The sequence below is a fragment of the Phocoena sinus genome, chromosome 7 (genome assembly GCF_008692025.1).
Source record: "Phocoena sinus isolate mPhoSin1 chromosome 7, mPhoSin1.pri, whole genome shotgun sequence".
In the NCBI taxonomy this organism is placed as follows: Eukaryota; Metazoa; Chordata; class Mammalia; order Artiodactyla; family Phocoenidae; genus Phocoena; species Phocoena sinus.
In genome coordinates, this window is record NC_045769.1 from 37,585,450 (window position 1) to 37,599,756 (window position 14,307).

General features: G+C 36.6%; 1 protein-coding gene across 2 annotated transcripts in view; it reads right to left on the bottom strand.

Moving 5' to 3' along the window:
• PLCL1 (phospholipase C like 1 (inactive)) overlaps positions 1-14,307 on the bottom strand; it is a 375,533-nt gene that overhangs the window by 48,058 nt on the left and 313,168 nt on the right. The window lies entirely within an intron of this gene.

A 14,307-nucleotide genomic window follows, 5' to 3' on the forward strand; every position in this document is an offset into this window, starting at 1 on the left:
CCAATAGGCAAACACTTCCTGAATTTCCAGCCACTCTTCTACTCCTAATAAATGTTGTACCTTTTAGTCTGACTATTCCATGTTTTATCTGTCTGGCTCAATAATCTGAAGAGAGTTCAAGGCAGAATCCAAAGTGGACATAAAAAGTCTCGAGTAAGACATTCTTCAAAATTAAATGCTGTTGTACAAGATTGTAGTTTTATACAATCACTTTCAAATATAAAGTGGTTTATGACTACAAATCTTCAAATGGAAAAGAATATTTGAATCATGAATATTTAGTGCCTAACAACTCTATAGAAGTAAAATCAAATCATTCATTCATTTAACAAATACCTACTCAGCAGGCCCTATGTGTAAGCACCGTAGGAACTACAAGGGGTATGATACATGGATGAGCAAAAACAGACACATTTCTATCTCCATGGAGTTCATAGTCTAGTAGGGAAGTCTACTCAAATGATTAAATGACACGTGATAATTAATTCAACCAAACTTCAATTACTGATATTTTCCGCCTAAAATGATAGTTTGAAGTGACTTATTTGGAGGGCTAAAGTGACTATTAAAACCATAAAACTAGACACCCAAGAAGGTCTAAGCTGTGTCAAACTTTTTAACTGCATTAACTCTTCCAACTCCCAAGAGGAAGTGGAATGCTTCTGAATAACAATTTCTCAAATGGTTATGTGCCTGGGTTACTGCAGCTTCCAAGTGAAGGAAACTTACAGACAAAGAAAGATTTAATATGAAGGGAATCTGATTTAGTCTTTTCTAAGTTTAGAAAGATGCTAAATTTAGCATCTACCCATGCAGCATCAATTGAGTTTTTATAATACTTTCAAAGTTATCAGATGTTCCAAATTAGTCAGATAGCATACAAAATGTTTTCATAAAATTCAAGCAAGGGAAACCTTCATAAAGAACAAACACATTCTGTGACTTTACCATGAGCAAAATAGCCAATATACTGCACAATTTTAGAATCATTTTATTTTTAAGGCTAAGAGAATCTTAGCTGTCAGGACCACACCCTTAATTTTGTGAAAAAGGAAACTAAGACTTATAAGAGTTAAAATCCTTGTCCAAAAAATGGAACTAATTAGTGATCAAACTGGAATTAAAATCCCGGTTTCCTGGAATCCACTTATTTTCATGAAAAAACAGCACCCTCTGATTTTGTCTAGCCTGGCCATGCCTTCACACATTCAGTCTTTTGAGCCTGAAATGTAGCTTTCCAGAGTCACCTGACCCAGCCCATCAGTAATAACATGAGGCCATGACCGTAATCAATCTATTTCAGCCAGGTTCAAATATGTCCTTTTCAAGAAAAACTCCAAAAAGGGATAGCATTGGTAATATCCTTTGATAATATCTTGACTGACATTCATTTCTCTTGGTTTTGCACTTAGTGGAGAACATATGATACCATTATCTGATTTAAAAAAAAAAAGAAAAGAAACTCTATTGATTTGTGGCCAGCTTTTTTTTTTTTTGCAGTATTTTACTAAATATCTCCTCAGTGTTGAGTACAAAATGTACTTCCTACATCCAAAAATGTACTTCCTACATCCAAAAATGCCACAGCCTTTTTGTGAGAACCTGAGAAGGAAGTGTCCTCTTCGCCAAAGCTAACTCTTCTACCTTGACTTCCAATCTCACCTTTCCCTCTTCCCTTCAGGAACCCATTCCTAATGACCCCTTCTTTATTCATCTACAATTTCTACCTCTCCCTTGCTTTTTCCCTTTTCCATACAACATCTCCTACCTTAAAGTAAGCAAACAAAAACAATAACAAAATACTCTATTGGCCTTCAAGTGGTTGTCCTCATCAATCTTTCCTTAAAACACTAGCCCATGCTCACTGCTTTGACTCTCGTGGGACTCCACCGAGACCCCCCAAAGTCTGGTCTCATCACAGACTACCCCCTGGCCAATCCTCAGTTCTCATTCTTGACAGCTCAGCAGTTGACCCCCCTTTATATCCCCAGATTCATCTATCCATTTTCATATCTATCCATCGATATCACCTTTTCCTTATCTTATTTTGTGATACTTATTTTTTCTAGTATTAATTAACCCACACATGTACACAACAGATCCTTGCTCAAACGCAACATTGTCTTTTTTGAAATCTAATCTTTCTTTTTGTCTCTAGTCTTTTTTCCTAGGTTCTCCATTTTTCTATAACCTTACATGTTCTTTTTTTTAATGTTTATTTACTTGTTTATTTTCTTATTAGTCATCCATTTTACACACATCAGTGAATACATGTCAATCCCAGTCTCCCAGTTCATCCCACGACCACACCCACTGCACGTCACTTTCCCCCCTTGGTGTCCATACGCTTCTTCTCTACATCTGTGTCTCAATTTCTGCTCTGCAAACTGGTTCATCTGTACCATTTTCTAGGTTCCACATATATGCGCTCATATACGATATTTGTTTTTCTCTTTCTGACTTACTGCACTCTGTATGACAGTCTCTAGATGCATCCACGTCTCTACAAATGACCCAATTTCGTTCCTTTTTATGTCTGAGTAATATTCCATTGTATATATGTGCCACATCTTCTTTATCCATTCATCTGTTGATGGACACCTAGGTTGCTTCCATGACCTGGCTATTGAAAATAGTGCTGTAATGAACATTGGGGTGCATGTGCTTTTTGAATTATGGTTTTCTCTGGGTATATGCCCAGTAGTGGGATTGCTGGGTCATATGGTAATTTTACTGTTAGTTCTTTAAGGAACCTCCATACTGTTCTCCATAGTGCCTGTATCAATTTACATTTCCACCAAGAGCGCAAGAGGGTTCCCTTTTCTCCACACCCTCTCCAGCATTCGTTGCTTGTAGATTTTCTGATGATGCCCATTCTAACTGGTGTGAGGTGATACCTCATTGTAGTTTTGATTTGCATATCTCTAATAATTAGTGATGTTGAGCGGCTTTTCATGTGCTTCTTGGCCATCTCTATGTCTTCTTTGGAGAAATGTCTATTTAGGTCTTCTGCCCATTTTTGGATTGGGTTGTTTTTTTTTTAAATATTGAGCTGCATGAGCTGTTTATATATTTTGGAGATTAATCCTTTGTCTGATGATTAATTTGCAAACGTTTTCTCCCATTCTGAGGGTTGTCTTTTTGTTTTGTTTTTGGTTTCCTTTGCTGTGCAAAAGCTTTTAAGTTTCATTAGGTCTAATTTGTTTATATTTGTTTCTATTTCCTTTAGGAGGTGGATCAAAAAAGATCTTGCTGTGATTTATGTTAAAGAGTGTTCTTCCTATGCTTTCCTCTAAGAGCTTTATAGTGCCCGGTCTTACATTTAGGTCTCCAATCCATTTTGAGTTTATTTTTGTGTATGGTGTTAGGGAGTGTTCTAATTTCATTCTTTTACATGTAGCTGTCCAGTTATCCTAGCACCACTTATTCAAGAGACTGTCTTTTCTCCATTGTATATCCTTGTCTCCTTTGTCGTAGATTAGTTGACCATAGGTGCATGGGTTTATCTCTGGGCTTTCTATCCTGTTCCATGGATCTACATTTCTGTTTTTGTGCCAGTACCATATTGTCTTGATTACTGTAGCTTTGTAGTATAGTCTGAAGTCAGGGAGTCTGATTCCTCCAGCTCCATTTTTTTCCCTCAAGACCACTTTGGCTATTCAGGGTCTTCTGTATCTCCATAGAAATTTTAGGATTTTTGCTTCTGGTTCTGTAAAAAATGCCATTGGTAATTTGATAGGGATTGCACTGAACCTGTAGATTGCTTTGGGTAGTAGAGTCATTTTCACAATATTGATTCTTCCAATCCAAGAACATGGTATACCTCTCCATCTGTTGGTATCATCTTTAATTTCTTTCATCAGTGTCTTATAGTTTTCTGCATACAGGTCTTTTGTCTCCCTAGGTAGGTTTATTCCTAGGTATTTTATTCTTCTTGTTGCAGTGGTAAATGGGAGGTTTTCCTTAATTTCTCTTTCAGATTTTTCATTATTAGTGTATAGGAATGCAAGAGATTTCTGTGCGTTAATTTTGTATCCTGCTACCCTACCAAATTCATTTATTAGCTCTAGGAGTTTTTTGCTGGCACCTTTAGGATTCTCTATGTTTAGTATCATGTCATCTGCAAACAGTGACAGTTTTATTTCTTCTTTTCCAATTTGTATTCCTTTTATTTCTTTTTCTTCTCTGACTGCCGTGGCTAGGACTTCCAAAACTATGTTGAATAATAGTGGTGAGGGTGGACATCCTTGTCTTGTTCCTGATCTTAGAGGAAATGATTTCAGTTTTTCACCATTGAGAATGATGTTTGCTGTAAGTTTGTCGTATATGGCCTTTATTATGTTGAAGTAGGTTCCCTTTATGCCCACTTTCTAGAGAGTTTTTATCATAAATGTGTGTTGAATTTTGTCAAAAGCTTTTTCTGCATCTATTGAGATGATCATATGTTTTTTCTTCTTCAATTTGTTTATATGGTGTATCACATTGATTGATTTGCGTATATTGAAGAATCCTTGAATCACTAGGATAAATCCCACTTGATTATGGTGTATGATCCTTTCAATGTGTTGTTGGATTCTGTTTGCTGGTATTTTGCTGAGGATTTTTGCATATATATTCATCAGTGATATTGGTCTGTAATTTTCTTTTTTTATATAGTATCTTTGTCTGGTTTTGGTATCAGGGTAATGGTGGCCTCATAGAATGAGTTTGGAAGTTTTCCTTCCTCTGCAAATTTTTGGAAGAGTTTGAGAAGGATGGGTGTTAGCTCTTCTCTAAATGTTTGATAGAATTCACCTGTGAAGCCATCTGGTGCTGGACTTTTGTTTGTTGGAAGATTTTTAATCACGGTTTCAATTTCATTACTTGTGACTGGTCTGTTCATACTTTCTGTTTCTTCCTGGTCCAGTCTTGGAAGGTTATACCTTTCTAAGAATTTGTCCATTTCTTCCAGGTTGTCTATTTTATTGGCATAGAGCTGCTTGTAGTAGTCTCTTACGATGCTATGTAATTCTGTGGTGTCTGTTGTAACTTCCCCTTTTTCATTTCTAATTTTATTGATTTGAGTCCTCTCCCTCTTTTTCTTGATGAGTCTGGCTAAAGGTTTATCAATTTTGTTTATCTTCTCAAAGAACCAGCTTTTAGTATTATTTATCTTTGTTATCCTTTTCTTTATTTCTATTTCATTTATTTCTGCTCTAATCTTTATGATTTCTTTCCTTTTGCTAACTTTGGGTTTTCTTTGTTCTTCTTTCTCTAGTTCCCTTAGGTGTAATGTTAGATTGTTTATTTGAGATGTTTCTTGTTTCTTGAGGTAGGACTGTATTGCTATCAACGTCCCTCTTAGAAGTGCTTGTGCTGCATCCCATAGGTTTTGGATTGTCGTGTTTTTATTTTCATTTGTCTGTATTTTTTGACTTCCTCTTTGACTTCTTCAGTGATCTCTTGGTTATCTAGTAACGTATTGTTTAGCTTCGATGTGTTTGTGTTTTTTACATTTAATTGATTTCTAATCTCATAGCCTTATGGTCAGAAAAGATGCTTGACATGATTTAAATTTTCTTAAATTTACTGAGGCTTGATTTGTGACCCAAGGTGTGATCTATCCTGGAGAATGTTCCATGCACACTTGAGAAGAAAGTGTAATCTGCTGTTTTTGGATGAAATGTCCTATAAGTATCAATTAAATCTATGTGGTCTACTGTGTCATTTAAAGCTTGTGTTTCCTTATTAATTTTCTGTTTGGATGATCTGTCCATTGGTGTAAGTGAGGTGTTAAAGTCCCCCACTATTACTGTGTTACTGTCAATTTCCTCTTTTAGAGCTGTTAGCAGTTGCCTTATGTACTGAGGTGCTCCTATGTTTGGTGCATATATATTTATAATTGTTATATGTTCTTCTTGGATTGATCCCTTGATCATTACATAGTGTCCTTCCTTGTCTCTTGTAACATGCTTTAAAGTCTATTTTATCTGATATGAGTATTGCCACTCCAGCTTTCTTTTGATTTCCATTTGCATGGAATATCTTTTTCCATCCCCTCACTTTCAGTCTGAATATGTCCCTAGGTCTGAAGTGGGTCTCTTGTAGACAGCATATATATATAGGTCTTGTTTTTGTACCCATTCAGGAAGCCTGTGTCTTTTGGTTGGAGCATTTAATCCATTCACATTTAAGGTAATTTTTGATATATATGTTCCTATTACAATTTTCTCAATTTGGGGGGGTTTGTTTCTGTAGGTCCTTTTCTTCTCTTGTGTTTCCCACTTAGAGAAGTTCCTTTAGCATTTGTTGTAGAGATGGTTTGGTGGTGCTGAATTCTCTTAGCTTTTGCTTGTCTGTAAAGCTTTTGATTTCTCCATTGAATCTGAATGAGATCCTTGCCGGGTAGAGTAATCTTGGTTGTAGGTTCTTCTCTTTCATCACTTTAAGTATATCATGCCACTCCCTTCTGGCTTGTAGAGTTTCTGCTGAGAAATCAACTGTTAACCTTATGGAAGTTCCCTCATATGTTATTTGTCATTTTTCCCTTGCTGCTTTCAATAATTTTTCTTTGTCTTTAATTTTTGCCAATTTGATTACTATGTGTCTCAGAGTGTTTCTCCTTGGGTTTATCCTGTATGGGACTCTCTGGGCTTCCTGGACTTGGGTGGCTATTCCCTTTCCCATGCCAGGGAAGTTTTCGATTATAATCTCTTCAAATATTTTCTCGGGTCCTTTCTCTCTTTCTTCTCCTTCTGGGACCCTTATAATGCGAATGTTGTTGCGTTTAATATTGTCCCAGAGGTTCTTAGGCTGTCTTCATTTCTTTTCATTCTTTTTTCTTTATTCTGTTCTGCAGCAGTGAATTCCACCATTCTGTCTTCCAGGTCACTTATCTGTTCTTCTGCCTCAGTTATTCTGCTATTGATTCCTTCTAGTGTAGTTTTCATTTCAGTTATTGTATTGTTCATCTCTGTTTGTTTGTTCTTTAATTCTTGTAGATCTTTGTTAAACATTTCTTGCATCTTCTCGATCCTTGCCTCCATTTTTTTTTCGAGGTCCTGGATCATCTTCACTATCATTATTCTGAATTCTTTTTCTGGAAGATTTCCTATCTCCATTTCATTTAGTTGTTTTCCTTGGGTTTTATTTTGTTCCTTCATCTGGTACATAGCCCTCTGCCCTTTCAACTTGTCTATCTTTCTGTGAATGTGGTTTTTGTTCTTCAGGCTGCAGGATTGTAGTTCTTCTTGCTTCTGCTGTCTGCCCTTTGGTGGATGAGGCTATCCTCCTTACATGTTCTTAATTCCCTTTCAAATTGAGTACTGAAAACTAAACATACAGCTTTTAGTAGGATTATACCTATGGAAAATATAATACTCAAGTATCAGAAAATAAATTTTAAAACTTTATTACTTATTTGAGGCAAAATAAATTCACGACCAAAACATAGAACAAACACTATGATTCAAGTTATCTTCAAAATCTTTCAAGTAAATATTTGTTAACCCCATAGTGTAAGAAGTTTGTTTTTCTCATTGTCTAATAGATCACTTCATAAAGAGATAGTCAAGTGTGATTTAACCTTCAACATAGAAGAGTATCCCCGAGGATAACTTTAAAACCTTTAGTAACAAAAGACATAACTTTAAAACACCTCATAATATTCTCAGAACTTAAAATAATTGCTCATGTAAACTTCTGTCATAAGAGCATTTGATCCTCTTCTCTATGGTAACAGCTTCCATTGTATTTAGAAGAATAATTTTATTCTAATTTCTGCAGTCAACTTTCAACTCTTAGTAGTTATAGAGAAAACAAATAAGATGGATGGCTGAAATGTACCAACAATTCCAAACCACATTTAAAGCAACAACTTCAACCTTTCCCCCCAGCTAAGTAATTTATCTAAGTTGTTAGGAAGGGAAAATGGTTGATTTGAGTTTCATCTCTTTCCTAGATCTCTACAGATCCTGACGGAAATGACATACAAAGTGCTAAAGCCAAGGAGAGAAGGTGAGAAGCATGTCTTCAGATAATCCCCCAGCTGGGTAGTCAGTAGACAGCCAGCCAAGGCTGGATTGACTCAGTGGATAGAATCTGGCAGCAGCCTTATTTACATATCTGATGTCTCAGCCTGAGTTCCCAGTTGTCTTTGCTGTTATAGCAATACAAAGAGCTTTTTTTTGGTTCTGTCACATGAATATCTCCTAATGCATCTTATTTCCTAGCCACGGCTTTGAATCTAAAAGAATAGAGGACTTACCCAGATAAAGGTTGGCATTACTTTAAGCATTAGATGTGTCCTGAACTGGGGAGTGTAAAGTTGTCAGTTGAGATCAAAATCATTTATTTAAAACAAAAACTTTACTGAAGGGGACAGTAATGGTTTTACTCAAAGATAGATTAAATTGTCTAACCTGTGTGAAAAAAAACTGTCTTCCCAACTCAATAGGGAGTTTGACTAATTGCTTAGGATCATTGCAGAGTCAATGTAACTATTTAATGGTACTGAAAAGATGAGATTTCATCAAATCATGACTCAGAAACCTTCCATAGATGCCAATTTTATCCTGAATTACATCTAAGTTCTTAGAACCACAGAACTTTATATCTAGAAGTAACCTTAACAACCATCTGTCATGGACAACCCCATTTTACAAATGAAAAAACTCAGGCCCAATTGACTTACCTTAAGCCACATGGCCAGTTAGTGGAAAAGTTTAGACTAGAACTCAGGCATTCTTGAGGTGCAGACATTATAAATTGTTCTGTGCTGCTAATATTATATTAGAGTGTAGAATTCCTATTGCAAGTGCAGGTTGGTGATAACATTTTATAAATTAGAATTGACCAAGTAGAGCAACATGAAACATTTTTGCCATGACTGCTTCCCCCTCCAAGTCTAACTTGCAACACATATGAACCAGTATAGATATTCTTCCTACGAAACCTGGTAAGCAATGTACTTACTTGTGTCCACTGTTTTTTCAGGAAGGAGTTATCAAATTTGGAAAGGCAATCATTTAAGAATACGTGAGTCAAGAAAAAGTCAATCTGCTCTAGACCTATTAAGAAGACTGAAATAATTAATCTGTCTCTATCTTCCTTCTAATCAAAATGCTGTGTTTTAGTTTTTAGTTCTATAGTGGCTCATCTTCTCAAATTGTTTAAAATAAGACTTGAATTTTATTAAACTCGGTACATTTTAATATCTGATTGTTGTTACAAATACATTTGCTAAGTAGAATGAAGATAATTTCCTTTAATTTACGTAAACATTTTAAATCAGATGGTTAAAAAGCACTCTTGATAGATGGGCATCTTTTGGTTTTAAGCAAAGCCAATCCTATAAGACTGCTAATTTTTGGTGAAACAGGAACACATATAAGGTTAGAACATTTGCAAGCTTACTGGAAATCCACTGCCTTTGGTGTATGTGATGAAGTAAGTATTCTCTGTCCTGGAACCAGCTCTGAATCACTTTTCCTAGCCTGATTTATAATAGAGCAGGACAGGGGAACTCACACAGAGCAGGCCAAAGGACCTCTGTCTCCACATCAGTAATAGGATCTACTGCGTGAGAAGCTTTCTGCATAAAAAGATCATTTTATCTTTTCTTTTCTCCAGTTGTTCTGTTTCCAAAATATAGCTGTCAGCTGTATCTTGAGTAATCATTAGAAATGTTTGTTTTTATCCCACTATGATTAAAATTTAGTTCATTCATAAAGTTACCAGGTGACTAAACTTCATGAACTTCCTCCAGAATTTTCAGGCCGATTTGACGATCTCACACTGCCTTAAACTAAAACTGTTTCAAGAACTTGAATATTCAGGAATGCAAAGCAAACTTTGAGGATGCGTGCACAATATTCCACCAAGGAGCCCCCCTGAGATACTTACTTATTGATGCATCTGTGATATCCTGTGTCCTTGGGACCCTGGTACCAAGTGGAAATGCTGCCAACTCTCAAGATGCTGACATTTCCCCCAATATATAGAAAATGTATCACAAGACATTGTCACACCCAAGAGTAAAAGAAATTTCAATGCACTAAATGCACAACATCTTGTTTTTAAATAACCAGCTCTGGTTGAGCACATGCCACTGGGCTCTTCTTTTTTTTCCGGGTTCCATGACTACACAACCCAATGTACTTTTTAAAATGCAAACTAATATAAAGTTTCACACAAACTTCATAAGGAGAGAGACTGATGGAGAGAGAGTGCCTTTGACTTAATTTCAATCTAAACTTATTTCAATAAGTAAAACTACATTGGGGGACTGTTGATAATTTTTTCCCATCCTGAGAGAAGAGACTGTATTTAATCCAACCATTATGTTTGGCTTAACTGTGATACCGGCCAGTGTATTGATTCCATTGCAAGAGTGATAAAAGATACTGATTGGCTCTTTTTGCTAGATTCCTAGTCATGCTAACATAATCAACTGTTCTCCAAATCACACAACAGAGGAAAAGATTAGATAACCCTTGACTCATGTTATCTAGGTTGCTTTGATTTTATGTTCAGAAAATCTGTCGCTCATATCATAGCAAAGTTTTAACTTTTATGTTAATGTTAAATAATTCAGCACAGCAGTCACCTTCAGAGAATGCTTTGGGTTTATTTTTTACAGTTGCAATCCCCTGTAACTATTCCACCTCTGATTGCTATGTTTAAAACACTAACTACCCAAAAGTATTCACATTAAGTGAAAACACTAACTACCCAAAAGTATTCACATTTAAGTATTCACATAAAACACTTAAGAGGACCCAAATATGTTAGGCAATACTTCTTGACTCTGCATGAAAAATTAGACAGGTGAGAACAGAAAAGTAAAAATTCAGGTATCTAAAGAAAAAATGTACAAAGTTTAGACAATATTTTTCTTTCAAAACTATTTGCAAATAAAATTCTGCTGAGTACTGGGTGAGACAGGGTGAAAGTCGGGGAGGGGGTATAGTATATTACAAGTCACTGTGAAAAGTCCACCATAAGGACTCAAGGTCCTTAGGCTCCAGCTCAGGACATAAAACATCATCTGGTTCACTGTCTGAACACTGTGTGACTCTGTCCTTCCTCTTTTTAAGTGTAAATCTCGCCTTCCTATCAGCATTTCCCATTCCTCAAGGACAAAAATTTTTCTTCATACCATTTCTTTCCTCCAGAACTTGCAGAGTAGTGACATGTGTGCAAAATGTGTTTGTTGAATTGACTAATCAAAAGCCTAAAGACATATACAAAATGATACATCAAAAGAGAAAGTGTTGTGTTACAAGCAGCAAATACGCATGCTCCCATCTCATTTTACTTACACTTCTCTTGGTTGAAAGAGCTGTCATGCTTTGCACTATGGCTATTTGTGCTGATACGTCTCTCTGTTTATTCATCTCTGTATCGCACACAATCTACTAAAATTCTTTACAGTTGGTATGAGTTGAATGCCGTGAATAAAGTCAATAAATGAATTTTTTCTTAAAGTCAGTTTTGGAAGAGGTTAGGACAAAGGGCTGGACTTAGGTTGATGGAGAGGGAATTAAGGCTAGGAAGTCATTTGAGGTGGTATAGAACAGAAATACAAAGGATGGAGAATGAAAAGTACGTGGCAAATAAATCAGCTTGACTGAAGGAGAAGGTTCAAATAGAAGGAAATGGGAGATGAGGGTGGCAAAACAGGCAGCATGGCGGGTGAAGGCTTTGCAAGACTAGTTAAAAATCAGAAATAGAATCTGAGGATGATGATTTCCATTGTTGAATTAAAAAAAGGTAGAGACTAGATGGAGGACTAGTCAACCTATTGAAAAATTCAGGTGGGAGGAGAAGAGAGCCTGTTGAGAACCTTGGCTGTATCAATGTAAGGAAATGGATACACATGAGAAATACGGTGATGAAAGAAGCAGTAGCTCTCATTGATGTTGAATTGTAAATAAAAAGACCTTATAGGATAGCCAAGACATACACACACACACACACACACACACACACACACACACACACACACACATACACACAATGGAATATTACCCAGCCATAGAAAAGAATGAAATAATGCCATTTGCAGCAACATGGATGGACATAGAGATTATCATACTAAACAAAGTAAGTCAGAAAGAGAAAGACAAATACCATATGATATCACTTACATGTGGAATCTAAAACATGACACAAATGAACCTATCTACAAAACAAAACCAGACTCACAGATATAGAGAACAGACTTGTGGTTGCTAAGGGGGAGAGGAGCTAGGTGTGGGAAGGATTGGGAGTTAGGGATTAGCAAAGGCAAACTATTTATATATTGGATGGATAAATAACAAGGTCCTACTATACACCATGGGAAACTATATTCAATATACTGTGACAAACCATAATGGAAAAGAATATATATGTGTGTGTACGTATGTATGTATGTATGTATGTATAACTGAGTCACTTTGCTGTACAGCAGAAATTAACACAACATTGCAAATCAACTAGACTTCAATAATTTTTTTTTTTTTTAAAGACCTCAGGACTTCCCTGGTGGTCCAGTGGTTAAGACTCTGCCTTCCAATGCAGGAGGCGTGGGTTTGATCCCTGATCGGGAAACTAAGATCCCACATGCTGTGGGGTGCGGCCAAAAACTTTAAAAAAGACCTCATTGGAGTTAATATATAGAGAGAGAAAGAACATTTGAAAATCACTTGGAGGAATTGAGGACCATTGGCTTGGTGTTATCTTTTGCAGGGGTCAGAAAAGGAAAAACGAATACCTAGGGAACTAACATATGAACCCAGTTTTTGACCTATTAAATTTCTATTGTTTTTCTTGAGACACCTAGGTGATGTCCTATAATCAAATGTAGAAATGTGACTAAAGTAAAATTTTAGGGCTGAGGCTAGAGATGGGTTTTGAAAATAATGTACAGTGTCCATGTATTAAAAGCACCACTGTAGAAGGAAAAATGTCTAACCTAGCCAAAGAAATTTTGATAGTGTTCTACTGAAATTGCAATGTATTTCCCAATGTAATCACCCACCGTTACAACCTTGTGTTCAATGATGAGGAACATAAGTTGATCACCAATGATCCATGTGTAAGCCTGGTTTGGACCTTACCAGGTCGCCTGCCCTGACTGTAAGCTACTGGAGCACAGGAGCTGCTGTACCTCCCACTGCGTGAACACAGACGGCTGCCCAGGGGAGAAACTCAGTAAATGTTTATAAAATTAAACATCTCCGTTCCTGGCTCTAGCACTAAGCAATTCTTTCAGTAACTAATTTTTATTTTTAACAACCCCAAGGTTAATCCTAAACAAAAAAAGAAAACCTTACCTTTTATTTGCAAAACATAATTATACTACTTTAACAGCCTTAAAAGACTTAGCAGTGACGCTATGACCTACATTACCTACATTAGTGGATATTTTCTTAGAGAACGTGAAAATCCAGAGTGGGAAGTGAGGCTTGCTCTTTCAGAGGACCAGAGCTCCACCCCCGCCCCCACTCCCCCACTTTCCCCCGGCAATCGCGGGGCAATAAAGGGAAAGTCACTTAGAAGTGGCATTCTGATTTTAAATTAAGGTTTGGGGAGTTTCTGAAAAACTGTCTGATGACCACAGAGCCACCAAAATGACACTGCAGCAAGGAGTCTAACACCACAGCTCTACTCTGTGTGTCTTTAGCCTGGGAAGGAGACATCAATTCCACCTTCAATGTTTACAGCCTGTTCTACTTGCTTGAGTTACTGATTAATAATGTTCCCAGTTTGCTTTAGTGCTTTTCAGAAGCTGTCACTTCCCACCTCTGGCTGTGACATGTATTTGATATATCAATCAGGAAAGTCACCTCTGCTTTTGTTGCCCTAAATATCAGCCAGGCATTTACGTAGCTACATCCCTATTCAGAGCATTGAGGGAGATTGTAGACAGGGATGCTCTTCAGTAAAATTGCAATTATTTGAGCAACTTCACACCCACCTTACCCAGACTTGGGGAACACTCTGTCATTAGGATCTCTTCCTTTCCCCAGGTAAAAAACTGCCTGTAGGACAGGATAGGTTACAACCATCCAAAGGTACAAATTACTGATAACCCAATGTGTTACTACTTACGGAGATGTTTTTGCATTTTTAAAGAGATTAAATGTCTTAACCCTAAGGAATTTATTATAATTTTGAAATTTCAAGTACCAGTAAGCAGATAGAAAATATATGTCTTAAATAAGATATGAAATGGGGGTGGGGGGTGTCTTCTGAAATTATGCCAAGTAAATAAATCCACTCTATTATGGATATATTTGGCTTTTGATTCCTTCATACCAACACAGATATTATAATTTTAAT